This window comes from Brienomyrus brachyistius, chromosome 1, assembly GCF_023856365.1.
Source record: "Brienomyrus brachyistius isolate T26 chromosome 1, BBRACH_0.4, whole genome shotgun sequence".
In the NCBI taxonomy this organism is placed as follows: domain Eukaryota; kingdom Metazoa; phylum Chordata; class Actinopteri; order Osteoglossiformes; family Mormyridae; genus Brienomyrus; species Brienomyrus brachyistius.
In genome coordinates, this window is record NC_064533.1 from 23,718,169 (window position 1) to 23,740,513 (window position 22,345).

The following is a 22,345-nucleotide window of genomic DNA, read 5'->3' on the forward strand; positions in this document are numbered from 1 at the left end:
TTTCGATGTCAAGTTTGAACAGAAGCAACAAACTATATTTACTAATCCCACATTCTAAGGGAGCAAAGGTAGCTCATCCTTCGATAGCTCAGATGGCAGAGCGGAGGACTGTAGGTGAAGTCTGATGGGGATCCTTAGGTCGCTGGTTCAACTCCGGCTCGAAGGACTAGTAGCTTTTTTCGATGTCAAGTTTGAACAGAAGCAACAAACTATATTTACTAATCCCACATTCTAAGGGAAGAAAGGTAGCTCATCCTTCGATAGCTCAGATGGCAGAGCGGAGGACTGTAGATGAAGTCTGATGGGGATCCTTAGGTCGCTGGTTCGACTCCGGCTCGAAGGACTTGTAGATTTTTTCCGATGTCAAATTTCCGCACAAGCAATAAACTACATTTACTAATCCCACATTGTAAAGGAGGAAAGGTAGCTCATCCTTCGATAGCTCAGATGGCAGAGCGGAGGACTGTAGATGAAGTCTGATGGGGATCCTTAGGTCGCTGGTTCAACTCCGGCTCGAAGGACTAGTAGCTTTTTTCGATGTCAAGTTTGAACAGAAGCAACAAACTATATTTACTAATCCCACATTCTAAGGGAAGAAAGGTAGCTCATCCTTCGATAGCTCAGATGCCAGAGCGGAGGACTGTAGATGAAGTCTGATGGGGATCCTTAGGTCGCTGGTTCGACTCCGGCTCGAAGGACTTGTAGATTTTTTCCGATGTCAAATTTCCGCACAAGCAATAAACTACATTTACTAATCCCACATTGTAAAGGAACACGGGTAGCTCATCCTTTGATAGCTCAGATGGCAGAGCGGAGAACAGTAGATTAAGCCTGATGAGGATCCTTAGGTCGCTGGTTCAACTCCGGCTCGAAGGACTAGTAGCTTTTTTCGATGTCAAGTTTGTACAGAAGCAACAAACTATATTTACTAATCCCACATTCTAAGGGAACAAAGGTAGCTCATCCTTCGATAGCTCAGATGGCAGAGCGGAGGACTGTAGATGAAGTCTGATGGGGATCCTTAGGTCGCTGGTTCGACTCCGGCTCGAAGGACTAGTAGATTTTTTCCGATGTCAAGTTTCCGCACAAGCAATAAACTACATTTACTAATCCCACATTCTAAATGAAGAAGTGAAGCTCGTCTTTCGATAGCTCAGTTGGCAGCGCGGACGACTGTAGAAAAAGCATGATGGGGATCCTTAGGTCGCTGGGTCAATTCCGGCTCGAAGGACTAGTAGCTTTTTTCGATGTCAAGTTTGAACAGAAGCAACAAACTATATTTACTAATCCCACATTCTAAGGGAGGAAAGGTAGCTCATCCTTCGATAGCTCAGATGGCAGAGCGGAGGACTGTAGATGAAGTCTGATGGGGATCCTTAGGTCGCTGGTTCAACTCCGGCTCGAAGGACTTGTAGATTTTTTCCGATGTCAAATTTCCGCACAAGCAATAAACTACATTTACTAATCCCACATTCTAAAGGAACACGGGTAGCTCATCCTTTGATAGCTCAGATGGCAGAGCGGAGGACAGTAGATTAAGCCTGATGAGGATCCTTAGGTCGCTGGTTCAACTCCGGCTCGAAGGACTAGTAGCTTTTTTCGATGTCAAGTTTGAACAGAAGCAACAAACTATATTTGCTAATCCCACATTCTAAGGGAAGAACGTTAGCTCATCCTTCGATAGCTAAGATGGCAGAGCGGAGGACTGTAGATAAAGTCTGATGGAAATCCTTAGGTTGCTGGTTCAACTCCGGCTCGAAGGACTAGTAGATTTTTTCCGATATCAAGTTTCCGCACAAGCAATAAACTACATTTACTAATCCCACATTCTATAGGAACATGGATAGCTCATCCTTCGATAGCTCAGATGGCAGAGCGGAGGACTGTATATTAAGCCAGATGGGGATCCTTAGGTCGCTGGTTCAACTCCGGCTCGAAGGACTTGTAGATTTTTTCCGATGTCAAGTTTCCGCACAAGCAATAAACTACATTTACTAATCCCACATTCTAAATGAAGAAGTGAAGCTCGTCTTTCGATAGCTCAGTTGGCAGCGCGGACGACTGTAGAAAAAGCATGATGGGGATCCTTAGGTCGCTGGTTCAATTCCGGCTCGAAGGACTAGTAGCTTTTTTCGATGTCAAGTTTGAACAGAAGCAACAAACTATATTTACTAATCCCACATTCTAAGGGAGGAAAGATTGCTCATCCTTCGATAGCTCAGATGGCAGAGCGGAGGACTGTAGATGAAGTCTGATGGGGATCCTTAGGTCGCTGGTTTGACTCCGGCTCGAAGGACTTGTAGATTTTTTCCGATGTCAAATTTCCGCACAAGCAATAAACTACATTTACTAATCCCACATTCTAAAGGAACACGGGTAGCTCATCATTTGATAGCTCAGATGGCAGAGCGGAGGACAGTAGATTAAGCCTGATGAGGATCCTTAGGTCGCTGGTTCAACTCCGGCTCGAAGGACTAGTAGCTTTTTTCGATGTCAAGTTTGAACAGAAGCAACAAACTATATTTGCTAATCCCACATTCTAAGGGAAGAACGTTAGCTCATCCTTCGATAGCTAAGATGGCAGAGCGGAGGACTGTAGATAAAGTCTGATGGAAATCCTTAGGTTGCTGGTTCAACTCCGGCTCGAAGGACTAGTAGATTTTTTCCGATATCAAGTTTCCGCACAAGCAATAAACTACATTTACTAATCCCACATTCTAAAGGAACATGGGTAGCTCATCCTTCGATAGCTCAGATGGCAGAGCGGAGGACTGTAGATTAAGCCTGATGGGGATCCTTAGGTCGCTGGTTCAACTCCGGCTCGAAGGACTAGTAGCTTTTTTCGATGTCAAGTTTGAACAGAAGCAACAAACTATATTTACTAATCCCACATTCTAAGGGAAGAAAGGTAGCTCATCCTTCGATAGCTCAGATGGCAGAGCGGAGGACTGTAGATGAAATCTGATGGGGATCCTTAGGTCGCTGGTTCCACTCCGTCTCGAAGGACTAATAGATTTTTTCCGATGTCAAGTTTCCGCACAAGCAATAAACTACATTTACTAATCCCACATTCTAAAGGAACATGGGTCGCTCATCCTTCGATAGCTCAGATGGCAGAGCGGAGGACTGTAGATTAAGCCTGATGGGGATCCTTAGATCGCTGGTTCAACTCCGGCTCGAAGGACTAGTAGCTTTTTTCGATGTCAAGTTTGAACAGAAGCAACAAACTATATTTACTAATCCCACATTCTAAGGGAAGAAAGGTAGCTCATCCTTCGATAGCTCAGATGGCAGAGCGGAGGACTGTAGATGAAGTCTGATGGGGATCGTTAGGTCGCTGGTTCGACTCCGGCTCGAAGGACTTGTAGATTTTTTCCGATGTCAAATTTCCGCACAAGCAATAAACTACATTTACTAATCCCACATTGTAAAGGAACACAGGTAGCTCATCCTTTGATAGCTCAGATGGCAGAGCGGAGAACAGTAGATTAAGCCTGATGAGAATCCTTAGGTCGCTGGTTCAACTCTGGCTCGAAGGACTAGTAGCTTTTTTCGATGTCAAGTTTGAACAGAAGCAACAAACTATATTTACTAATCCCACATTCTAAGGGAATAAAGGTAGCTCATCCTTCGATAGCTCAGAAGGCAGAGCGGAGGACTGTAGATGAAGTCTGATGGGGATCCTTAGGTCGCTGGTTCGACTCCGGCTCGAAGGACTAGTAGATTTTTTCCGATGTCAAGTTTCCGCACAAGCAATAAACTACATTTACTAATCCCACATTCTAAATGAAGAAGTGAAGCTCGTCTTTCGATAGCTCAGTTGGCAGCGCGGACGACTGTAGAAAAAGCATGATGGGGATCCTTAGGTCCCTGGTTCAATTCCGGCTCGAAGGACTAGTAGCTTTTTTCGATGTCAAGTTTGAACAGAAGCAACAAACTATATTTACTAATCCCACATTCTAAGGGAGGAAAGGTAGCTCATCCTTCGATAGCTCAGATGGCAGAGCGGAGGACTGTAGATGAAGTCTGATGGGGATCCTTAGGTCGCTGGTTCGACTCCGGCTCGAAGGACTTGTAGATTTTTTCCGATGTCAAATTTCCGCACAAGCAATAAACTACATTTACTAATCCCACATTCTAAAGGAACACGGGTAGCTCATCCTTTGATAGCTCAGATCGCAGAGCGGAGGACAGTAGATTAAGCCTGATGAGGATCCTTAGGTCGCTGGTTCGACTCCGGCTCGAAGGACTAGTAGCTTTTTTCGATGTCAAGTTTGAACAGAAGCAACAAACTATATTTGCTAATCCCACATTCTAAGGGAAGAACGTTAGCTCATCCTTCGATAGCTAAGATGGCAGAGCGGAGGACTGTAGATAAAGTCTGATGGAAATCCTTAGGTTGCTGGTTCAACTCCGGCTCGAAGGACTAGCAGATTTTTTCCGATATCAAGTTTCCGCACAAGCAATAAACTACATTTACTAATCCCACATTCTATAGGAACATGGATAGCTCATCCTTCGATAGCTCAGATGGCAGAGCGGAGGACTGTAGATTAAGCCTGATGGGGATCCTTCGGTCGCTGGTTCAACTCCGGCTCGAAGGACTTGTAGATTTTTTCCGATGTCAAGTTTCCGCACAAGCAATAAACTACATTTACTAATCCCACATTCTAAAGGAACATGGGTAGCTCATCCTTCGATAGCTCAGATGGCAGAGCGGAGGACTGTAGATTAAGCCTGATGGGGATCCTTAGGTCGCTGGTTCAACTCCGGCTCGAAGGACTAGTAGGTTTTTTCGATGTCAAGTTTGAACAGAAGCAACAAACTATATTTACTAATCCCACATTCTAAGGGAAGAAAGGTAGCTCATCCTTCGATAGCTCAGATGGCAGAGCGGAGGACTGTAGATGAAGTCTGATGGGGATCCTTAGGTCGCTGGTTCCACTCCGTCTCGAAGGACTAGTAGATTTTTTCCGATGTCAAGTTTCCGCACAAGCAATAAACTACATTTACTAATCCCACATTCTAAAGGAACATGGGTCGCTCATCCTTCGATAGCTCAGATGGCAGAGCGGAGGACTGTAGATTAAGCCTGATGGGGATCCTTAGGTCGCTGGTTCAACTCCGGCTCGAAGGACTAGTAGCTTTTTTCGATGTCAAGTTTGAACAGAAGCAACAAACTATATTTACTAATCCCACATTCTAAGGGAAGAAAGGTAGCTCATCCTTCGATAGCTCAGATGGCAGAGCGGAGGACTGTAGATGAAGTCTGATGGGGATCCTTAGGTCGCTGGTTCGACTCCGGCTCGAAGGACTTGTAGATTTTTTCCGATGTCAAGTTTCCGCACAAGCAATAAACTACATTTACTAATGCCACATTCTAAAGGAACTTGGGTAGCTCATCCTTCGATAGCTCAGATGGCAGAGTGGAGGACTGTAGATTAAGCTTGATGGGGATCCTTAGGTCGCTGGTTCAACTCCGGCTCGAAGGACTAGTAGCTTTTTTCGATGTCAAGTTTGAACAGAAGCAACAAACTATATTTACTAATCCCACATTCTAAGGGAAGAAAGGTAGCTCATCCTTCGATAGCTCAGATGGCAGAGCGGAGGACTGTAGATGAAGTCTGATGGGGATCCTTAGGTCGCTGGTTCGACTCCGGCTCGAAGGACTAGTAGATTTTTTCCGATGTCAAGTTTCCGCACAAGCAATAAACTACATTTACTAATCCCACATTCTAAATAAAGAAGTGAAGCTCGTCTTTCGATAGCTCAGTTGGCAGCACGGACGACTGTAGCAAAAGCATGATGGGGATCCTTAGGTCGCTGGTTCAATTCCAGCTAGAAGGACTAGTAGCTTTTTTCGATGTCAAGTTTGAACAGAAGCAACAAACTATATTTACTAATCCCACATTCTAAGGGAGGAAAGGTAGCTCATCCTTCGATAGCTCAGATGGCAGAGCGGAGGACTGTACATGAAGTCTGATGGGGATCCTTAGGTCGCTGGTTCGACTCCGGCTCGAAGGACTTGTAGATTTTTTCCGATGTCAAATTTCCGCACAAGCAATAAACTACATTTACTAATCCCACATTCTAAAGGAACACGGGTAGCTCATCCTTTGATAGCTCAGATGGCAGAGCGGAGGACAGTAGATTAAGCCTGATGAGGATCCTTAGGTCGCTGGTTCAACTCCGGCTCGAAGGACTAGTAGCTTTTTTCGATGTCAAGTTTGAACAGAAGCAACAAACTATATTTGCTAATCCCACATTCTAAGGGAAGAACGTTAGCTCATCCTTCGATAGCTAAGATGGCAGAGCGGAGGACTGTAGATAAAGTCTGATGGAAATCCTTAGGTTGCTGGTTCAACTCCGGCTCGAAGGACTAGTAGATTTTTTCCGATATCAAGTTTCCGCACAAGCAATAAACTACATTTACTAATCCCACATTCTAAAGGAACATGGGTAGCTCATCCTTCGATAGCTCAGATGGCAGAGCGGAGGACTGTAGATTAAGCCTGATGGGGATCCTTAGGTCGCTGGTTCAACTCCGGCTCGAAGGACTAGTAGCTTTTTTCGATGTCAAGTTTGAACAGAAGCAACAAACTATATTTACTAATCCCACATTCTAAGGGAAGAAAGGTAGCTCATCCTTCGATAGCTCAGATGGCAGAGCGGAGGACTGTAGATGAAGTCTGATGGGGATCCTTAGGTCGCTGGTTCCACTCCGTCTCGAAGGACTAGTAGATTTTTTCCGATGTCAAGTTTCCGCACAAGCAATAAACTACATTTACTAATCCCACATTCTAAAGGAACATGGGTCGCTCATCCTTCGATAGCTCAGATGGCAGAGCGGAGGACTGTAGATTAAGCCTGATGGGGATCCTTAGGTCGCTGGTTCAACTCCGGCTCGAAGGACTAGTAGCTTTTTTTGATGTCAAGTTTGAACAGAAGCAACAAACTATATTTACTAATCCCACATTCTAAGGGAAGAAAGGTAGCTCATCCTTCGATAGCTCAGATGGCAGAGCGGAGGACTGTAGATGAAGTCTGATGGGGATCCTTAGGTCGCTGGTTCGACTCCGGCTCGAAGGACTTGTAGATTTTTTCCGATGTCAAATTTCCGCACAAGCAATAAACTACATTTACTAATCCCACATTGTAAAGGAACACGGGTAGCTCATCCTTTGATAGCTCAGATGGCAGAGCGGAGAACAGTAGATTAAGCCTGATGAGGATCCTTCGGTCGCTGGTTCAACTCCGGCTCGAAGGACTTGTAGATTTTTTCCGATGTCAAATTTCCGCACAAGCAATAAACTACATTTACTAATCCCACATTCTAAAGGAACTTGGGTAGCTCATCCTTCGATAGCTCAGATGGCAGAGTGGAGGACTGTAGATTAAGCTTGATGGGGATCCTTAGGTCGCTGGTTCAACTCTGGCTCGAAGGACTAGTAGCTTTTTTCGATGTCAAGTTTGAACAGAAGCAACAAACTATATTTACTAATCCCACATTCTAAGGGAAGAAAGGTAGCTCATCCTTCGATAGCTCAGATGGCAGAGCGGAGGACTGTAGATGAAGTCTGATGGGGATCCTTAGGTCGCTGGTTTGACTCCGGCTCGAAGGACTAGTAGATTTTTTCCGATGTCAAGTTTCCGCACAAGCAATAAACTACATTTACTAATCCCACATTCTAAATGAAGAAGTGAAGCTCGTCTTTCGATAGCTCAGTTGGCAGCGCGGACGACTGTAGAAAAAGCATGATGGGGATCCTTAGGTCGCTGGTTCAATTCCGGCTCGAAGGACTAGTAGCTTTTTTCGATGTCAAGTTTGAACAGAAGCAACAAACTATATTTACTAATCCCACATTCTAAGGGAGGAAAGGTAGCTCATCCTTCGATAGCTCAGATGGCAGAGCGGAGGACTGTAGATGAAGTCTGATGGGGATCCTTAGGTCGCTGGTTCGACTCCGGCTCGAAGGACTAGTAGATTTTTTCCGATGTCAAATTTCCGCACAAGCAATAAACTACATTTACTAATCCCACATTCTAAAGGAACACGGGTAGCTCATCCTTTGATAGCTCAGATGGCAGAGCGGAGGACAGTAGATTAAGCCTGATGAGGATCCTTAGGTCGCTGGTTCAACTCTGGCTCGAAGGACTAGTAGCTTTTTTCGATGTCAAGTTTGAACAGAAGCAACAAACTATATTTGCTAATCCCACATTCTAAGGGAAGAACGTTAGCTCATCCTTCGATAGCTAAGATGGCAGAGCGGAGGACTGTAGATAAAGTCTGATGGAAATCCTTAGGTTGCTGGTTCAACTCCGGCTCGAAGGACTAGTAGATTTTTTCCGATATCAAGTTTCCGCACAAGCAATAAACTACATTTACTAATCCCACATTCTATAGGAACATGGATAGCTCATCCTTCGATAGCTCAGATGGCAGAGCGGCGGACTGTAGATTAAGCCTGATGGGGATCCTTAGGTCGCTGGTTCAACTCCGGCTCGAAGGACTTGTAGATTGTTTCCGATGTCAAGTTTCCGCACAAGCAATAAACTACATTTACTAATCCCACATTCTAAAGGAACATGGGTAGCTCATCCTTCGATAGCTCAGATGGCAGAGCGGAGGACTGTAGATTAAGCCTGATGGGGATCCTTAGGTCGCTGGTTCAACTCTGGCTCGAAGGACTAGTAGCTTTTTTCAATGTCAAGTTTGAACAGAAGCAAAAAACTATATTTACTAATCGCACATTCTAAGGGAACAAAGTTAGCTCATCCTTCGATAGCTCAGATGGCAGAGCGGAGGACTGTAGATGAAGTCTGATGGGGATCCTTAGGTCGCTGGTTCGACTCCGTCTCGAAGGACTAGTAGATTTTTTCCGATGTCAAGTTTCCGCACAAGCAATAAACTACATTTACTAATCCCACATTCTAAAGGAACACGGGTAGCTCATCCTTTGATAGCTCAGATGGCAGAGCGGAGGACTGTAGATGAAGTCTGATGGGGATCCTTAGGTCGCTGGTTCCACTCCGTCTCGAAGGACTAGTAGATTTTTTCCGATGTCAAGTTTCCGCACAAGCAATAAACTACATTTACTAATCCCACATTCTAAAGGAACATGGGTAGCTCATCCTTCGATACCTCAGATGGCAGAGCGGAGGACTGTAGATTAAGCCTGATGGGGATCCTTAGGTCGCTGGTTCAACTCCGGCTCGAAGGACTAGTAGCTTTTTTCGATGTCAAGTTTGAACAGAAGCAACAAACTATATTTACTAATCCCACATTCTAAGGGAAGAAAGGTAGCTCATCCTTCGATAGCTCAGATGGCAGAGCGGAGGACTGTAGATAAAGTCTGATGGAGATCCTTAGGTCGCTGGTTCAACTCCGGCTCGAAGGACTAGTAGATTTTTTCCGATGTCAAGTTTCCACACAAGCAATAAACTACATTTACTAATCCCACATTCTAAATAAACAAGTGAAGCTCGACTTTCGATAGCTCAGTTGGCAGAGCGGACGACTGTAGATTAAGCCTGATGGGGATCCTTAGGTCGCTGGTTCAACTCCGGCTCGAAGGACTAGTAGCTTTTTTCGATGTCAAGTTTGAACAGAAGCAACAAACTATATTTACTAATCCCACATTCTAAGGGAAGAAAGGTAGCTCATCCTTCGATAGCTCAGATGGCAGAGCGGAGGACTGTAGATAAAGTCTGATGGAGATCCTTAGGTCACTGGTTCAACTCCGGCTTGAAAGACTAGTAGATTTTTTCCGATATCAAGTTTCCGCACAAGCAATAAACTACATTTACTAATCCCACATTCTATAGGAACATGGATAGCTCATCCTTTGATAGCTCAGATGGCAGAGCGGAGGACTGTAGATTAAGCCTGATGGGGATCCTTAGGTCGCTGGTTCAACTCCGGCTCGAAGGACTAGTAGCTTTTTTCGATGTCAAGTTTGAACAGAAGCAACAAACTATATTTACTAATCCCACATTCTAAGGGAACAAAGTTAGCTCATCCTTCGATAGCTCAGATGGCAGAGCGGAGGACTGTAGATGAAGTCTGATGGGGATCCTTAGGTCGCTGGTTCGACTCCGTCTCGAAGGACTAGTAGATTTTTTCCGATGTCAAGTTTCCGCACAAGCAATAAACTACATTTACTAATCCCACATTCTAAAGGAACACGGGTAGCTCATCCTTTTATAGCTCAGATGGCAGAGCGGAGGACTGTAGATTAAGCCTGATGGGGATCCTTAGGTCGCTGGTTCAACTCCGGCTCGAAGGACTAGTAGCTTTTTTCGATGTCAAGTTTGAACAGAAGCAACAAACTATATTTACTAATCCCACATTCTAAGGGAAGAAAGGTAGCTCATCCTTCGATAGCTCAGATGGCAGAGCGGAGGACTGTAGATAAAGTCTGATGGAGATCCTTAGGTCGCTGGTTCAACTCCGGCTCGAAGGACTAGTAGATTTTTTCCGATGTCAAGTTTCCACACAAGCAATAAACTACATTTACTAATCCCACATTCTAAATAAACAAGTGAAGCTCGACTTTCGATAGCGCAGTTGGCAGAGCGGACGACTGTAGATTAAGCCTGATGGGGATCCTTAGGTCGCTGGTTCAACTCCGGCTCGAAGGACTAGTAGCTTTTTTCGATGTCAAGTTTGAACAGAAGCAACAAACTATATTTACTAATCCCACATTCTAAGGGAAGAAAGGTAGCTCATCCTTCGATAGCTCAGATGGCAGAGCGGAGGACTGTAGATAAAGTCTGATGGAGATCCTTAGGTCGCTGGTTCAACTCCGGCTCGAAGGACTAGTAGATTTTTTCCGATATCAAGTTTCCGCACAAGCAATAAACTACATTTACTAATCCCACATTCTATAGGAACATGGATAGCTCATCCTTCGATAGCTCAGATGGCAGAGCGGAGGACTGTAGATTAAGCCTGATGGGGATCCTTAGGTCGCTGGTTCAACTCCGGCTCGAAGGACTAGTAGCTTTTTTCGATGTCAAGTTTCAACAGAAGCAACAAACTATATTTACTAATCCCACATTCTAAGGGAACAAAGTTAGCTCATCCTTCGATAGCTCAGATGGCAGAGCGGAGGACTGTAGATGAAGTCTGATGGGGATCCTTAGGTCGCTGGTTCGACTCCGTCTCGAAGGACTAGTAGATTTTTTCCGATGTCAAGTTTCCGCACAAGCAATAAACTACATTTACTAATCCCACATTCTAAAAGAACACGGGTAGCTCATCCTTTGATAGCTCAGATGGCAGAGCGGAGGACTGTAGATTAAGCCTGATGGGGATCCTTAGGTCGCTGGTTCAACTCCGGCTCGAAGGACTAGTAGCTTTTTTCGATGTCAAGTTTGAACAGAAGCAACAAACTATATTTACTAATCCCACATTCTAAGGGAAGAAAGGTAGCTCATCCTTCGATAGCTCAGATGGCAGAGCGGAGGACTGTAGATAAAGTCTGATGGAGATCCTTAGGTCGCTGGTTCAACTCCGGCTCGAAGGACTAGTAGATTTTTTCCGATGTCAAGTTTCCACACAAGCAATAAACTACATTTACTAATCCCACATTCTAAATAAACAAGCGAAGCTCGACTTTCGATAGCGCAGTTGGCAGAGCGGACGACTGTAGATTAAGCCTGATGGGAATCCTTAGGTCGCTGGTTCAACTCCGGCTCGAAGGACTAGTAGCTTTTTTCGATGTCAAGTTTGAACAGAAGCAACAAACTATATTTACTAATCCCACATTCTAAGGGAAGAAAGGTAGCTCATCCTTCGATAGCTCAGATGGCAGAGCGGAGGACTGTAGATAAAGTCTGATGGAGATCCTTAGGTCGCTGGTTCAACTCCGGCTCGAAGGACTAGTAGATTTTTTCCGATATCAAGTTTCCGCACAAGCAATAAACTACATTTACTAATCCCACATTCTATAGGAACATGGATAGCTCATCCTTCGATAGCTCAGATGGCAGAGCGGAGGACTGTAGATTAAGCCTGATGGGGATCCTTAGGTCGCTGGTTCAACTCCGGCTCGAAGGACTTGTAGATTTTTTCCGATGTCAAGTTTCCGCACAAGCAATAAACTACATTTACTAATCCCACATTCTAAAGGAACATGGGTAGCTCATCCTTCAATAGCTCAGATGGCAGAGCGGAGGACTGTAGATTAAGCCTGATGGGGATCCTTAGGTCGCTGGTTCAACTCCGGCTCGAAGGACTAGTAGCTTTTTTCGATGTCAAGTTTGAACAGAAGCAACAAACTATATTTACTAATCCCACATTCTAAGGGAACAAAGTTAGCTCATCCTTCGATAGCTCAGATGGCAGAGCGGAGGACTGTAGATGAAGTCTGATGGGGATCCTTAGGTCGCTGGTTCGACTCCGTCTCGAAGGACTAGTAGATTTTTTCCGATGTCAAGTTTCCGCACAAGCAATAAACTACATTTACTAATCCCACATTCTAAAGGAACACGGGTAGCTCATCCTTTGATAGCTCAGATGGCAGAGCGGAGGACTGTAGATGAAGTCTGATGGGGATCCTTAGGTCGCTGGTTCCACTCCGTCTCGAAGGACTAGTAGATTTTTTCCAATGTCAAGTTTCCGCACAAGCAATAAACTACATTTACTAATCCCACATTCTAAAGGAACATGGGTAGCTCATCCTTCGATAGCTCAGATGGCAGAGCGGAGGACTGTAGATTAAGCCTGATGTGGATCCTTAGGTCGCTGGTTCAACTCCGGCTCGAAGGACTAGTAGATTTTTTCCGATGTCAAGTTTCCACACAAGCAATAAACTACATTTACTAATCCCACATTCTAAATAAACAAGTGAAGCTCGACTTTCGATAGCTCAGTTGGCAGAGCGGACGACTGTAGATAAAGCATGATGGGGATCCTTAGGTCGCTGGTTCAACTCCGGCTCGAAGGACTCGTAGATTTTTTCCGATGTCAAGTTTCCGCATAAGCAATAAACTACATTTACTAATCCCACATTCATGAAGGAACATGGGTAGCTCATCCTTCGATAGCTCAGATGGCAGAGCGGAGGACTATAGATTAAGCCTGATGAGGATCCTTAGGTCGCTGGTTCAACTCCGGCTCGAAGGACTAGTAGCTTTTTTCGATGTCAAGTTTGAACAGAAGCAACAAACTATATTTACTAATCCCACATTCTAAGGGACGAACGTTAGCTCATCCTTCGATAGCTCAGATGGCAGAGCGGAGGACTGTAGATAAAGTCTGATGGGGATCCTTAGGTCGTTGGTTCAACTCTGGCTCGAAGGACTAGTAGCTTTTTTCGATGTCAAGTTTGAACAGAAGCAACAAACTATATTTACTAATCCCACATTCTAAGGGAACAAACGTAGCTCATCCTTCGATAGCTCAGATGGCAGAGCGGAGGACTGTAGATGAAGTCTGATGGGGATCCTTAGGTCGCTGGTTCGACTCCGGCTCGAAGGACTTGTAGATTTTTTCCGATGTCAAATTTCCGCACAAGCAATAAACTACATTTACTAATCCCACATTGTAAAAGAACACGGGTAGCTCATCCTTTGATAGCTCAGATGGCAGAGCGGAGAACAGTAGATTAAGCCTGATGCGGATCCTTAGGTCGCTGGTTCAACTCCGGCTCGAAGGACTAGTAGCTTTTTTCGATGTCAAGTTTGAACAGAAGCAACAAACTATATTTACTAATCCCACATTCTAAGGGAACAAAGGTAGCTCATCCTTCGATAGCTCAGATGGCAGAGCGGAGGACTGTAGATGAAGTCTGATGGGGATCCTTAGGTCGCTGGTTCGACTCCGGCTCGAAGGACTAGTAGATTTTTTCCGATGTCAAGTTTCCGCACAAGCAATAAACTACATTTACTAATCCCACATTCTAAATGAAGAAGTGAAGCTCATCTTTCGATAGCTCAGTTGGCAGCGCGGACGACTGTAGAAAAAGCATGATGGGGATCCTTAGGTCGCTGGTTCAATTCCGGCTCGAAGGACTAGTAGCTTTTTTCGATGTCAAGTTTGAACAGAAGCAACAAACTATATTTACTAATCCCACATTCTAAGGGAGGAAAGGTAGCTCATCCTTCGATAGCTCAGATGGCAGAGCGGAGGACTGTAGATGAAGTCTGATGGGGATCCTTAGGTCGCTGGTTCGACTCTGGCTCGAAGGACTTGTAGATTTTTTCCGATGTCAAATTTCCGCACAAGCAATAAACTACATTTACTAATCCCACATTCTAAAGGAACACGGGTAGCTCATCCTTTGATAGCTCAGATGGCAGAGCGGAGGACAGTAGATTAAGCCTGATGAGGATCCTTAGGTCGCTGGTTCAACTCCGGCTCGAAGGACTAGTAGCTTTTTTCGATGTCAAGTTTGAACAGAAGCAACAAACTATATTTGCTAATCCCACATTCTAAGGGAAGAACGTTAGCTCATCCTTCGATAGCTAAGATGGCAGAGCGGAGGACTGTAGATAAAGTCTGATGGAAATCCTTAGGTTGCTGGTTCAACTCCGGCTCGAAGGACTAGTAGATTTTTTCCGATATCAAGTTTCCGCACAAGCAATAAACTACATTTACTAATCCCACATTCTATAGGAACATGGATAGCTCATCCTTCGATAGCTCAGATGGCAGAGCGGAGGACTGTAGATTAAGCCTGATGGGGATCCTTAGGTCGCTGGTTCAACTCCGGCTCGAAGGACTTGTAGATTTTTTCCGATGTCAAGTTTCCGCACAAGCAATAAACTACATTTACTAATCCCACATTCTAAAGGAACATGGGTAGCTCATCCTTCGATAGCTCAGATGGCAGAGCGGAGGACTGTAGATTAAGCCTGATGGGGATCCTTAGGTCGCTGGTTCAACTCCGGCTCGAAGGACTAGTAGCTTTTTTCGATGTCAAGTTTGAACAGAAGCAACAAACTATATTTACTAATCCCACATTCTAAGGGAACAAAGTTAGCTCATCCTTCGATAGCTCAGATGGCAGAGCGGAGGACTGTAGATGAAGTCTGATGGGGATCCTTAGGTCGCTGGTTCGACTCCGTCTCGAAGGACTAGTAGATTTTTTCCGATGTCAAGTTTCCGCATAAGCAATAAACTACATTTACTAATCCCACATTCTAAAGGAACACGGGTAGCTCATCCTTTGATAGCTCAGATGGCAGCGCGGAGGACTGTAGATGAAGTCTGATGGGGATCCTTAGGTCGCTGGTTCCACTCCGTCTCGAAGGACTAGTAGATTTTTTCCGATGTCAAGTTTCCGCACAAGCAATAAACTACATTTACTAATCCCACATTCTAAAGGAACATGGGTAGCTCATCCTTCGATAGCTCAGATGGCAGAGCGGAGGACTGTAGATTAAGCCTGATGGGGATCCGTAGGTCGCTGGTTCAACTCCGGCTCGAAGGACTAGTAGCTTTTTTCGATGTCAAGTTTGAACAGAAGCAACAAACTATATTTACTAATCCCACATTCTAAGGGAAGATAGGTAGCTCATCCTTCGATAGCTCAGATGGCAGAGCGGAGGACTGTAGATAAAGTCTGATGGAGATCCTTAGGTCGCTGGTTCAACTCCGGCTCGAAGGACTAGTAGATTTTTTCCGATGTCAAGTTTCCACACAAGCAATAAACTACATTTACTAATCCCACATTCTAAACAAACAAGTGAAGCTCGACTTTCGATAGCTCAGTTGGCAGCGCGGACGACTGTAGAAAAAGCATGATGGGGATCCTTAGGTCGCTGGTTCAATTCCGGCTCGAAGGACTAGTAGCTTTTTTCGATGTCAAGTTTGAACAGAAGCAACAAACTATATTTACTAATCCCACATTCTAAGGGAGGAAAGGTAGCTCATCCTTCGATAGCTCAGATGGCAGAGCGGAGGACTGTAGATGAAGTCTGATGGGGATCCTTAGGTCGCTGGTTCGACTCTGGCTCGAAGGACTTGTAGATTTTTTCCGATGTCAAATTTCCGCACAAGCAATAAACTACATTTACTAATCCCACATTCTAAAGGAACACGGGTAGCTCATCCTTCGATAGCTCAGATGGCAGAGCGGAGGACTGTAGATTAAGCCTGATGGGGATCCTTAGGTCGCTGGTTCAACTCCGGCTCGAAGGACTAGTAGCTTTTTTCGATGTCAAGTTTGAACAGAAGCAACAAACTATATTTACTAATCCCACATTCTAAGGGAAGAAAGGTAGCTCATCCTTCGATAGCTCAGATGGCAGAGCGGAGGACTGTAGATGAAGTCTGATGGGGATCCTTAGGTCGCTGATTCCACTCCGTCTCGAAGGACTAGTAGATTTTTTCCGATGTCAAGTTTCCGCACAAGCAATAAACTACATTTACTAATCCCACATTCTAAAGGAACATGGGTCGCTCATCCTTCGATAGCTCAGATGGCAGAGCGGAGGACTGTAGATTAAGCCTGATGGGGATCCTTAGGTCGCTGGTTCAACTCCGGCTCGAAGGACTAGTAGCTTTTTTCGATGTCAAGTTTGAACAGAAGCAACAAACTATATTTACTAATCCCACATTCTAAGGGAAGAAAGGTAGCTCATCCTTCGATAGCTCAGATGGCAGAGCGGAGGACTGTAGATGAAGTCTGATGGGGATCCTTAGGTCGCTGGTTCGACTCCGGCTCGAAGGACTTGTAGATTTTTTCCGATGTCAAATTTCCGCACAAGCAATAAACTACATTTACTAATCCCACATTGTAAAGGAACACGGGTAGCTCATCCTTTGATAGCTCAGATGGCAGAGCGGAGAACAGTAGATTAAGCCTGATGAGGATCCTTAGGTCGCTGGTTCAACTCCGGCTCGAAGGACTAGTAGCTTTTTTCGATGTCAAGTTTGAACAGAAGCAACAAACTATATTTACTAATCCCACATTCTAAGGGAACAAAGGTAGCTCATCCTTCGATAGCTCAGATGGCAGAGCGGAGGACTGTAGATGAAGTCTGATGGGGATCCTTAGGTGGCTGGTTTGACTCCGGCTCGAAGGACTAGTAGATTTTTTCCGATGTCAAGTTTCCGCACAAGCAATAAACTACATTTACTAATCCCACATTCTAAATGAAGAAGTGAAGCTCGTCTTTCGATAGCTCAGTTGGCAGCGCGGACGACTGTAGAAAAAGCATGATGGGGATCCTTAGGTCCCTGGTTCAATTCCGGCTCGAAGGACTAGTAGCTTTTTTCGATGTCAAGTTTGAACAGAAGCAACAAACTATATTTACTAATCCCACATTCTAAGGGAGGAAAGGTAGCTCATCCTTCGATAGCTCAGTTGGCAGCGCGGACGACTGTAGAAAAAGCATGATGGGGATCCTTAGGTCGCTGGTTCAATTCCGGCTCGAAGGACTAGTAGTTTATTTCGATGTCAAGTTTGAACAGAAGCAACAAACTATATTTACTAATCCCACATTCTAAGGGAGGAAAGGTAGCTCATCCTTCGATAGCTCAGATGGCAGAGCGGAGGACTGTAGATGAAGTCTGATGGGGATCCTTAGGTCGCTGGTTCGACTCTGGCTCGAAGGACTTGTAGATTTTTTCCGATGTCAAATTTCCGCACAAGCAATAAACTACATTTACTAATCCCACATTCTAAAGGAACACGGGTAGCTCATCCTTTGATAGCTCAGATGGCAGAGCGGAGGACAGTAGATTAAGCCTGATGAGGATCCTTAGGTCGCTGGTTCAACTCCGGCTCGAAGGACTAGTAGCTTTTTTCGATGTCAAGTTTGAACAGAAGCAACAAACTATATTTGCTAATCCCACATTCTAAGGGAAGAACGTTAGCTCATCCTTCGATAGCTAAGATGGCAGAGCGGAGGACTGTAGATAAAGTCTGATGGAAATCCTTAGGTTGCTGGTTCAACTCCGGCTCGAAGGACTAGTAGATTTTTTCCGATATCAAGTTTCCGCACAAGCAATAAACTACATTTACTAATCCCACATTCTATAGGAACATGGATAGCTCATCCTTCGATAGCTCAGATGGCAGAGCGGAGGACTGTAGATTAAGCCTGATGGGGATCCTTAGGTCGCTGGTTCAACTCCGGCTCGAAGGACTTGTAGATTTTTTCCGATGTCAAGTTTCCGCACAAGCAATAAACTACATTTACTAATCCCACATTCTAAAGGAACATGGGTAGCTCATCCTTCGATAGCTCAGATGGCAGAGCGGAGGACTGTAGATTAAGCCTGATGGGGATCCTTAGGTCGCTGGTTCAACTCCGGCTCGAAGGACTAGTAGCTTTTTTCGATGTCAAGTTTGAACAGAAGCAACAAACTATATTTACTAATCCCACATTCTAAAGGAACATGGGTCGCTCATCCTTCGATAGCTCAGATGGCAGAGCGGAGGACTGTAGATTAAGCCTGATGGGGATCCATAGGTCGCTGGTTCGACTCCGTCTCGAAGGACTAGTAGATTTTTTCCGATGTCAAATTTCCGCACAAGCAATAAACTACATTTACTAATCCCACATTGTAAAGGAACACGGGTAGCTCATCCTTTGATAGCTCAGATGGCAGAGCGGAGAACAGTAGATTAAGCCTGATGAGGATCCTTAGGTCGCTGGTTCAACTCCGGCTCGAAGGACTAGTAGCTTTTTTCGATGTCAAGTTTGAACAGAAGCAACAAACTATATTTACTAATCCCACATTCTAAGGGAACAAAGGTAGCTCATCCTTCGATAGCTCAGATGGCAGAGCGGAGGACTGTAGATGAAGTCTGATGGGGATCCTTAGGTCGCTGGTTTGACTCCGGCTCGAAGGACTAGTAGATTTTTTCCGATGTCAAGTTTCCGCACAAGCAATAAACTACATTTACTAATCCCACATTCTAAATGAAGAAGTGAAGCTCGTCTTTCGATAGCTCAGTTGGCAGCGCGGACGACTGTAGAAAAAGCATGATGGGGATCCTTAGGTCCCTGGTTCAATTCCGGCTCGAAGGACTAGTAGCTTTTTTCGATGTCAAGTTTGAACAGAAGCAACAAACTATATTTACTAATCCCACATTCTAAGGGAGGAAAGGTAGCTCATCCTTCGATAGCTCAGATGGCAGAGCGGAGGACTGTAGATGAAGTCTGATGGGGATCCTTAGGTCGCTGGTTCGACTCCGGCTCGAAGGACTTGTAGATTTTTTCCGATGTCAAATTTCCGCACAAGCAATAAACTACATTTACTAATCCCACATTGTAAAGGAACACGGGTAGCTCATCCTTTGATAGCTCAGATGGCAGAGCGGAGGACAGTAGATTAAGCCTGATGAGGATCCTTAGGTCGCTGGTTCAACTCCGGCTCGAAGGACTAGTAGCTTTTTTCGATGTCAAGTTTGAAAAGAAGCAACAAACTATATTTGCTAATCCCACATTCTAAGGGAAGAACGTTAGCTCATCCTTCGATAGCTAAGATGGCAGAGCGGAGGACTGTAGATAAAGTCTGATGGAAATCCTTAGGTTGCTGGTTCAACTCCGGCTCGAAGGACTAGCAGATTTTTTCCGATATCAAGTTTCCGCACAAGCAATAAACTACATTTACTAATCCCACATTCTATAGGAACATGGATAGCTCATCCTTCGATAGCTCAGATGGCAGAGCGGAGGACTGTAGATTAAGCCTGATGGGGATCCTTTGGTCGCTGGTTCGACTCCGGCTCGAAGGACTTGTAGATTTTTTCCGATGTCAAATTTCCGCACAAGCAATAAACTACATTTACTAATCCCACATTGTAAAGGAACACGGGTAGCTCATCCTTTGATAGCTCAGATGGCAGAGCGGAGAACAGTAGATTAAGCCTGATGAGGATCCTTAGGTCGCTGGTTCAACTCCGGCTCGAAGGACTAGTAGCTTTTTTCGATGTCAAGTTTGAACAGAAGCAACAAACTATATTTACTAATCCCACATTCTAAGGGAACAAAGGTAGCTCATCCTTCGATAGCTCAGATGGCAGAGCGGAGGACTGTAGATGAAGTCTGATGGGGATCCTTAGGTCGCTGGTTTGACTCCGGCTCGAAGGACTAGTAGATTTTTTCCGATGTCAAGTTTCCGCACAAGCAATAAACTACATTTACTAATCCCACATTCTAAATGAAGAAGTGAAGCTCGTCTTTCGATAGCTCAGTTGGCAGCGTGGACGACTGTAGAAAAAGCATGATGGGGATCCTTAGGTCCCTGGTTCAATTCCGGCTCGAAGGACTAGTAGCTTTTTTCGATGGCAAGTTTGAACAGAAGCAACAAACTATATTTACTAATCCCACATTCTAAGGGAGGAAAGGTAGCTCATCCTTCGATAGCTCAGATGGAAGAGCGGAGGACTGTAGATGAAGTCTGATGGGGATCCTTAGGTCGCTGGTTCAACTCCGGCTCGAAGGACTTGTAGATTTTTTCCGATGTCAAATTTCCGCACAAGCAATAAACTACATTTACTAATCCCACATTCTAAAGGAACACGGGTAGCTCATCCTTTGATAGCTCAGATGGCAGAGCGGAGGACAGTAGATTAAGCCTGATGAGGATCCTTAGGTCGCTGGTTCAACTCCGGCTCGAAGGACTAGTAGCTTTTTTCGATGTCAAGTTTGAACAGAAGCAACAAACTATATTTGCTAATCCCACATTCTAAGGGAAGAACGTTAGCTCATCCTTCGATAGCTAAGATGGCAGAGCGGAGGACTGTAGATAAAGTCTGATGGAAATCCTTAGGTTGCTGGTTCAACTCCGGCTCGAAGGACTAGCAGATTTTTTCCGATATCAAGTTTCCGCACAAGCAATAAACTACATTTACTAATCCCACATTCTATAGGAACATGGATAGCTCATCCTTCGATAGCTCAGATGGCAGAGCGGAGGAATGTAGATTAAGCCTGATGGGGATCCTTCGGTCGCTGGTTCAACTCCGGCTCGAAGGACGTGTAGATTTTTTCCGATGTCAAGTTTCCGCACAAGCAATAAACTACATTTACTAATCCCACATTCTAAAGGAACTTGGGTAGCTCATCCTTCGATAGCTCAGATGGCAGAGTGGAGGACTGTAGATTAAGCTTGATGGGGATCCTTAGGTCGCTGGTTCAACTCCGGCTCGAAGGACTAGTAGCTTTTTTCGATGTCAAGTTTGAACAGAAGCAACAAACTATATTTACTAATCCCACATTGTAAAGGATCACGGGTAGCTCATCCTTTGATAGCTCAGATGGCAGAGCGGAGAACAGTAGATTAAGCCTGATGAGGATCCTTAGGTCGCTGGTTCAACTCCGGCTCGAAGGACTAGTAGCTTTTTTCGATGTCAAGTTTGAACAGAAGCAACAAACTATATTTACTAATCCCACATTCTAAGGGAACAAAGGTAGCTCATCCTTCGATAGCTCAGATGGCAGAGCGGAGGACTGTAGATGAAGTCTGATGGGGATCCTTAGGTCGCTGGTTTGACTCCGGCTCGAAGGACTAGTAGATTTTTTCCGATGTCAAGTTTCCGCACAAGCAATAAACTACATTTACTAATCCCACATTCTAAATGAAGAAGTGAAGCTCGTCTTTCGATAGCTCAGTTGGCAGCGTGGACGACTGTAGAAAAAGCATGATGGGGATCCTTAGGTCCCTGGTTCAATTCCGGCTCGAAGGACTAGTAGCTTTTTTCGATGTCAAGTTTGAACAGAAGCAACAAACTATATTTACTAATCCCACATTCTAAGGGAGGAAAGGTAGCTCATCCTTCGATAACTCAGATGGCAGAGCGGAGGACAGTAGATTAAGCCTGATGAGGATCCTTAGGTCGCTGGTTCAACTCCGGCTCGAAGGACTAGTAGCTTTTTTCGATGTCAAGTTTGAACAGAAGCAACAAACTATATTTGCTAATCCCACATTCTAAGGGAAGAACGTTAGCTCATCCTTCGATAGCTAAGATGGCAGAGCGGAGGACTGTAGATAAAGTCTGATGGAAATCCTTAGGTTGCTGATTCAACTCCGGCTCGAAGGACTAGCAGATTTTTTCCGATATCAAGTTTCCGCACAAGCAATAAACTACATTTACTAATCCCACATTCTATAGGAACATGGATAGCTCATCCTTCGATAGCTCAGATGGCAGAGCGGAGGACTGTAGATTAAGCCTGATGGGGATCCTTCGGTCGCTGGTTCAACTCCGGCTCGAAGGACGTGTAGATTTTTTCCGATGTCAAGTTTCCGCACAAGCAATAAACTACATTTACTAATCCCACATTCTAAAGGAACTTGGGTAGCTCATCCTTCGATAGCTCAGATGGCAGAGTGGAGGACTGTAGATTAAGCTTGATGGGGATCCTTAGGTTGCTGGTTCAA

At 44.9% G+C, this 22,345-nt stretch overlaps 40 non-coding genes across 40 annotated transcripts; all 40 read left to right on the forward strand.

Annotated features, from left to right (window-relative positions):
* Positions 1–77: 77 nt before the first annotated feature.
* Positions 78–166, forward strand: trnay-gua (transfer RNA tyrosine (anticodon GUA)). Its single transcript is given in 2 exon segments — positions 78–114; positions 131–166. It is a non-coding gene; the product is annotated as a tRNA-Tyr (tRNA).
* An 88-nt stretch (positions 167–254) lies between these two features.
* On the forward strand, positions 255–343 carry trnay-gua (transfer RNA tyrosine (anticodon GUA)). Its single transcript is given in 2 exon segments — positions 255–291; positions 308–343. It is a non-coding gene; the product is annotated as a tRNA-Tyr (tRNA).
* Positions 344–432: 89 nt separating this feature from the next.
* trnay-gua (transfer RNA tyrosine (anticodon GUA)) lies at positions 433–521 on the forward strand. The gene is given in 2 exon segments: positions 433–469; positions 486–521. It is a non-coding gene; the product is annotated as a tRNA-Tyr (tRNA).
* A 443-nt stretch (positions 522–964) lies between these two features.
* On the forward strand, positions 965–1,053 carry trnay-gua (transfer RNA tyrosine (anticodon GUA)). The gene is given in 2 exon segments: positions 965–1,001; positions 1,018–1,053. It is a non-coding gene; the product is annotated as a tRNA-Tyr (tRNA).
* Positions 1,054–1,319: 266 nt separating this feature from the next.
* trnay-gua (transfer RNA tyrosine (anticodon GUA)) lies at positions 1,320–1,408 on the forward strand. The gene is given in 2 exon segments: positions 1,320–1,356; positions 1,373–1,408. It is a non-coding gene; the product is annotated as a tRNA-Tyr (tRNA).
* A 1,332-nt stretch (positions 1,409–2,740) lies between these two features.
* trnay-gua (transfer RNA tyrosine (anticodon GUA)) lies at positions 2,741–2,829 on the forward strand. Its single transcript is given in 2 exon segments — positions 2,741–2,777; positions 2,794–2,829. It is a non-coding gene; the product is annotated as a tRNA-Tyr (tRNA).
* A 1,153-nt stretch (positions 2,830–3,982) lies between these two features.
* trnay-gua (transfer RNA tyrosine (anticodon GUA)) lies at positions 3,983–4,071 on the forward strand. The gene is given in 2 exon segments: positions 3,983–4,019; positions 4,036–4,071. It is a non-coding gene; the product is annotated as a tRNA-Tyr (tRNA).
* Positions 4,072–4,693: 622 nt separating this feature from the next.
* On the forward strand, positions 4,694–4,782 carry trnay-gua (transfer RNA tyrosine (anticodon GUA)). The gene is given in 2 exon segments: positions 4,694–4,730; positions 4,747–4,782. It is a non-coding gene; the product is annotated as a tRNA-Tyr (tRNA).
* A 266-nt stretch (positions 4,783–5,048) lies between these two features.
* trnay-gua (transfer RNA tyrosine (anticodon GUA)) lies at positions 5,049–5,137 on the forward strand. The gene is given in 2 exon segments: positions 5,049–5,085; positions 5,102–5,137. It is a non-coding gene; the product is annotated as a tRNA-Tyr (tRNA).
* Positions 5,138–5,225: 88 nt separating this feature from the next.
* Positions 5,226–5,314, forward strand: trnay-gua (transfer RNA tyrosine (anticodon GUA)). The gene is given in 2 exon segments: positions 5,226–5,262; positions 5,279–5,314. It is a non-coding gene; the product is annotated as a tRNA-Tyr (tRNA).
* An 89-nt stretch (positions 5,315–5,403) lies between these two features.
* Positions 5,404–5,492, forward strand: trnay-gua (transfer RNA tyrosine (anticodon GUA)). The gene is given in 2 exon segments: positions 5,404–5,440; positions 5,457–5,492. It is a non-coding gene; the product is annotated as a tRNA-Tyr (tRNA).
* An 88-nt stretch (positions 5,493–5,580) lies between these two features.
* trnay-gua (transfer RNA tyrosine (anticodon GUA)) lies at positions 5,581–5,669 on the forward strand. Its single transcript is given in 2 exon segments — positions 5,581–5,617; positions 5,634–5,669. It is a non-coding gene; the product is annotated as a tRNA-Tyr (tRNA).
* A 799-nt stretch (positions 5,670–6,468) lies between these two features.
* On the forward strand, positions 6,469–6,557 carry trnay-gua (transfer RNA tyrosine (anticodon GUA)). Its single transcript is given in 2 exon segments — positions 6,469–6,505; positions 6,522–6,557. It is a non-coding gene; the product is annotated as a tRNA-Tyr (tRNA).
* A 266-nt stretch (positions 6,558–6,823) lies between these two features.
* trnay-gua (transfer RNA tyrosine (anticodon GUA)) lies at positions 6,824–6,912 on the forward strand. The gene is given in 2 exon segments: positions 6,824–6,860; positions 6,877–6,912. It is a non-coding gene; the product is annotated as a tRNA-Tyr (tRNA).
* An 88-nt stretch (positions 6,913–7,000) lies between these two features.
* On the forward strand, positions 7,001–7,089 carry trnay-gua (transfer RNA tyrosine (anticodon GUA)). Its single transcript is given in 2 exon segments — positions 7,001–7,037; positions 7,054–7,089. It is a non-coding gene; the product is annotated as a tRNA-Tyr (tRNA).
* A 799-nt stretch (positions 7,090–7,888) lies between these two features.
* trnay-gua (transfer RNA tyrosine (anticodon GUA)) lies at positions 7,889–7,977 on the forward strand. The gene is given in 2 exon segments: positions 7,889–7,925; positions 7,942–7,977. It is a non-coding gene; the product is annotated as a tRNA-Tyr (tRNA).
* Positions 7,978–8,421: 444 nt separating this feature from the next.
* Positions 8,422–8,510, forward strand: trnay-gua (transfer RNA tyrosine (anticodon GUA)). Its single transcript is given in 2 exon segments — positions 8,422–8,458; positions 8,475–8,510. It is a non-coding gene; the product is annotated as a tRNA-Tyr (tRNA).
* A 799-nt stretch (positions 8,511–9,309) lies between these two features.
* On the forward strand, positions 9,310–9,398 carry trnay-gua (transfer RNA tyrosine (anticodon GUA)). Its single transcript is given in 2 exon segments — positions 9,310–9,346; positions 9,363–9,398. It is a non-coding gene; the product is annotated as a tRNA-Tyr (tRNA).
* Positions 9,399–10,374: 976 nt separating this feature from the next.
* trnay-gua (transfer RNA tyrosine (anticodon GUA)) lies at positions 10,375–10,463 on the forward strand. The gene is given in 2 exon segments: positions 10,375–10,411; positions 10,428–10,463. It is a non-coding gene; the product is annotated as a tRNA-Tyr (tRNA).
* A 266-nt stretch (positions 10,464–10,729) lies between these two features.
* On the forward strand, positions 10,730–10,818 carry trnay-gua (transfer RNA tyrosine (anticodon GUA)). The gene is given in 2 exon segments: positions 10,730–10,766; positions 10,783–10,818. It is a non-coding gene; the product is annotated as a tRNA-Tyr (tRNA).
* Positions 10,819–10,907: 89 nt separating this feature from the next.
* Positions 10,908–10,996, forward strand: trnay-gua (transfer RNA tyrosine (anticodon GUA)). Its single transcript is given in 2 exon segments — positions 10,908–10,944; positions 10,961–10,996. It is a non-coding gene; the product is annotated as a tRNA-Tyr (tRNA).
* Positions 10,997–11,439: 443 nt separating this feature from the next.
* trnay-gua (transfer RNA tyrosine (anticodon GUA)) lies at positions 11,440–11,528 on the forward strand. Its single transcript is given in 2 exon segments — positions 11,440–11,476; positions 11,493–11,528. It is a non-coding gene; the product is annotated as a tRNA-Tyr (tRNA).
* A 266-nt stretch (positions 11,529–11,794) lies between these two features.
* trnay-gua (transfer RNA tyrosine (anticodon GUA)) lies at positions 11,795–11,883 on the forward strand. Its single transcript is given in 2 exon segments — positions 11,795–11,831; positions 11,848–11,883. It is a non-coding gene; the product is annotated as a tRNA-Tyr (tRNA).
* Positions 11,884–11,972: 89 nt separating this feature from the next.
* trnay-gua (transfer RNA tyrosine (anticodon GUA)) lies at positions 11,973–12,061 on the forward strand. The gene is given in 2 exon segments: positions 11,973–12,009; positions 12,026–12,061. It is a non-coding gene; the product is annotated as a tRNA-Tyr (tRNA).
* A 622-nt stretch (positions 12,062–12,683) lies between these two features.
* trnay-gua (transfer RNA tyrosine (anticodon GUA)) lies at positions 12,684–12,772 on the forward strand. The gene is given in 2 exon segments: positions 12,684–12,720; positions 12,737–12,772. It is a non-coding gene; the product is annotated as a tRNA-Tyr (tRNA).
* Positions 12,773–13,040: 268 nt separating this feature from the next.
* trnay-aua (transfer RNA tyrosine (anticodon AUA)) lies at positions 13,041–13,129 on the forward strand. The gene is given in 2 exon segments: positions 13,041–13,077; positions 13,094–13,129. It is a non-coding gene; the product is annotated as a tRNA-Tyr (tRNA).
* A 265-nt stretch (positions 13,130–13,394) lies between these two features.
* Positions 13,395–13,483, forward strand: trnay-gua (transfer RNA tyrosine (anticodon GUA)). The gene is given in 2 exon segments: positions 13,395–13,431; positions 13,448–13,483. It is a non-coding gene; the product is annotated as a tRNA-Tyr (tRNA).
* A 266-nt stretch (positions 13,484–13,749) lies between these two features.
* trnay-gua (transfer RNA tyrosine (anticodon GUA)) lies at positions 13,750–13,838 on the forward strand. The gene is given in 2 exon segments: positions 13,750–13,786; positions 13,803–13,838. It is a non-coding gene; the product is annotated as a tRNA-Tyr (tRNA).
* Positions 13,839–14,637: 799 nt separating this feature from the next.
* Positions 14,638–14,726, forward strand: trnay-gua (transfer RNA tyrosine (anticodon GUA)). Its single transcript is given in 2 exon segments — positions 14,638–14,674; positions 14,691–14,726. It is a non-coding gene; the product is annotated as a tRNA-Tyr (tRNA).
* Positions 14,727–14,815: 89 nt separating this feature from the next.
* On the forward strand, positions 14,816–14,904 carry trnay-gua (transfer RNA tyrosine (anticodon GUA)). The gene is given in 2 exon segments: positions 14,816–14,852; positions 14,869–14,904. It is a non-coding gene; the product is annotated as a tRNA-Tyr (tRNA).
* Positions 14,905–15,525: 621 nt separating this feature from the next.
* Positions 15,526–15,614, forward strand: trnay-gua (transfer RNA tyrosine (anticodon GUA)). Its single transcript is given in 2 exon segments — positions 15,526–15,562; positions 15,579–15,614. It is a non-coding gene; the product is annotated as a tRNA-Tyr (tRNA).
* Positions 15,615–16,058: 444 nt separating this feature from the next.
* Positions 16,059–16,147, forward strand: trnay-gua (transfer RNA tyrosine (anticodon GUA)). The gene is given in 2 exon segments: positions 16,059–16,095; positions 16,112–16,147. It is a non-coding gene; the product is annotated as a tRNA-Tyr (tRNA).
* A 266-nt stretch (positions 16,148–16,413) lies between these two features.
* Positions 16,414–16,502, forward strand: trnay-gua (transfer RNA tyrosine (anticodon GUA)). The gene is given in 2 exon segments: positions 16,414–16,450; positions 16,467–16,502. It is a non-coding gene; the product is annotated as a tRNA-Tyr (tRNA).
* An 88-nt stretch (positions 16,503–16,590) lies between these two features.
* Positions 16,591–16,679, forward strand: trnay-gua (transfer RNA tyrosine (anticodon GUA)). Its single transcript is given in 2 exon segments — positions 16,591–16,627; positions 16,644–16,679. It is a non-coding gene; the product is annotated as a tRNA-Tyr (tRNA).
* Positions 16,680–18,010: 1,331 nt separating this feature from the next.
* trnay-gua (transfer RNA tyrosine (anticodon GUA)) lies at positions 18,011–18,099 on the forward strand. Its single transcript is given in 2 exon segments — positions 18,011–18,047; positions 18,064–18,099. It is a non-coding gene; the product is annotated as a tRNA-Tyr (tRNA).
* An 89-nt stretch (positions 18,100–18,188) lies between these two features.
* Positions 18,189–18,277, forward strand: trnay-gua (transfer RNA tyrosine (anticodon GUA)). The gene is given in 2 exon segments: positions 18,189–18,225; positions 18,242–18,277. It is a non-coding gene; the product is annotated as a tRNA-Tyr (tRNA).
* Positions 18,278–19,075: 798 nt separating this feature from the next.
* Positions 19,076–19,164, forward strand: trnay-gua (transfer RNA tyrosine (anticodon GUA)). Its single transcript is given in 2 exon segments — positions 19,076–19,112; positions 19,129–19,164. It is a non-coding gene; the product is annotated as a tRNA-Tyr (tRNA).
* Positions 19,165–19,608: 444 nt separating this feature from the next.
* On the forward strand, positions 19,609–19,697 carry trnay-gua (transfer RNA tyrosine (anticodon GUA)). The gene is given in 2 exon segments: positions 19,609–19,645; positions 19,662–19,697. It is a non-coding gene; the product is annotated as a tRNA-Tyr (tRNA).
* Positions 19,698–20,318: 621 nt separating this feature from the next.
* Positions 20,319–20,407, forward strand: trnay-gua (transfer RNA tyrosine (anticodon GUA)). Its single transcript is given in 2 exon segments — positions 20,319–20,355; positions 20,372–20,407. It is a non-coding gene; the product is annotated as a tRNA-Tyr (tRNA).
* A 622-nt stretch (positions 20,408–21,029) lies between these two features.
* On the forward strand, positions 21,030–21,118 carry trnay-gua (transfer RNA tyrosine (anticodon GUA)). Its single transcript is given in 2 exon segments — positions 21,030–21,066; positions 21,083–21,118. It is a non-coding gene; the product is annotated as a tRNA-Tyr (tRNA).
* The last annotated feature ends 1,227 nt before the right edge of the window (positions 21,119–22,345 follow it).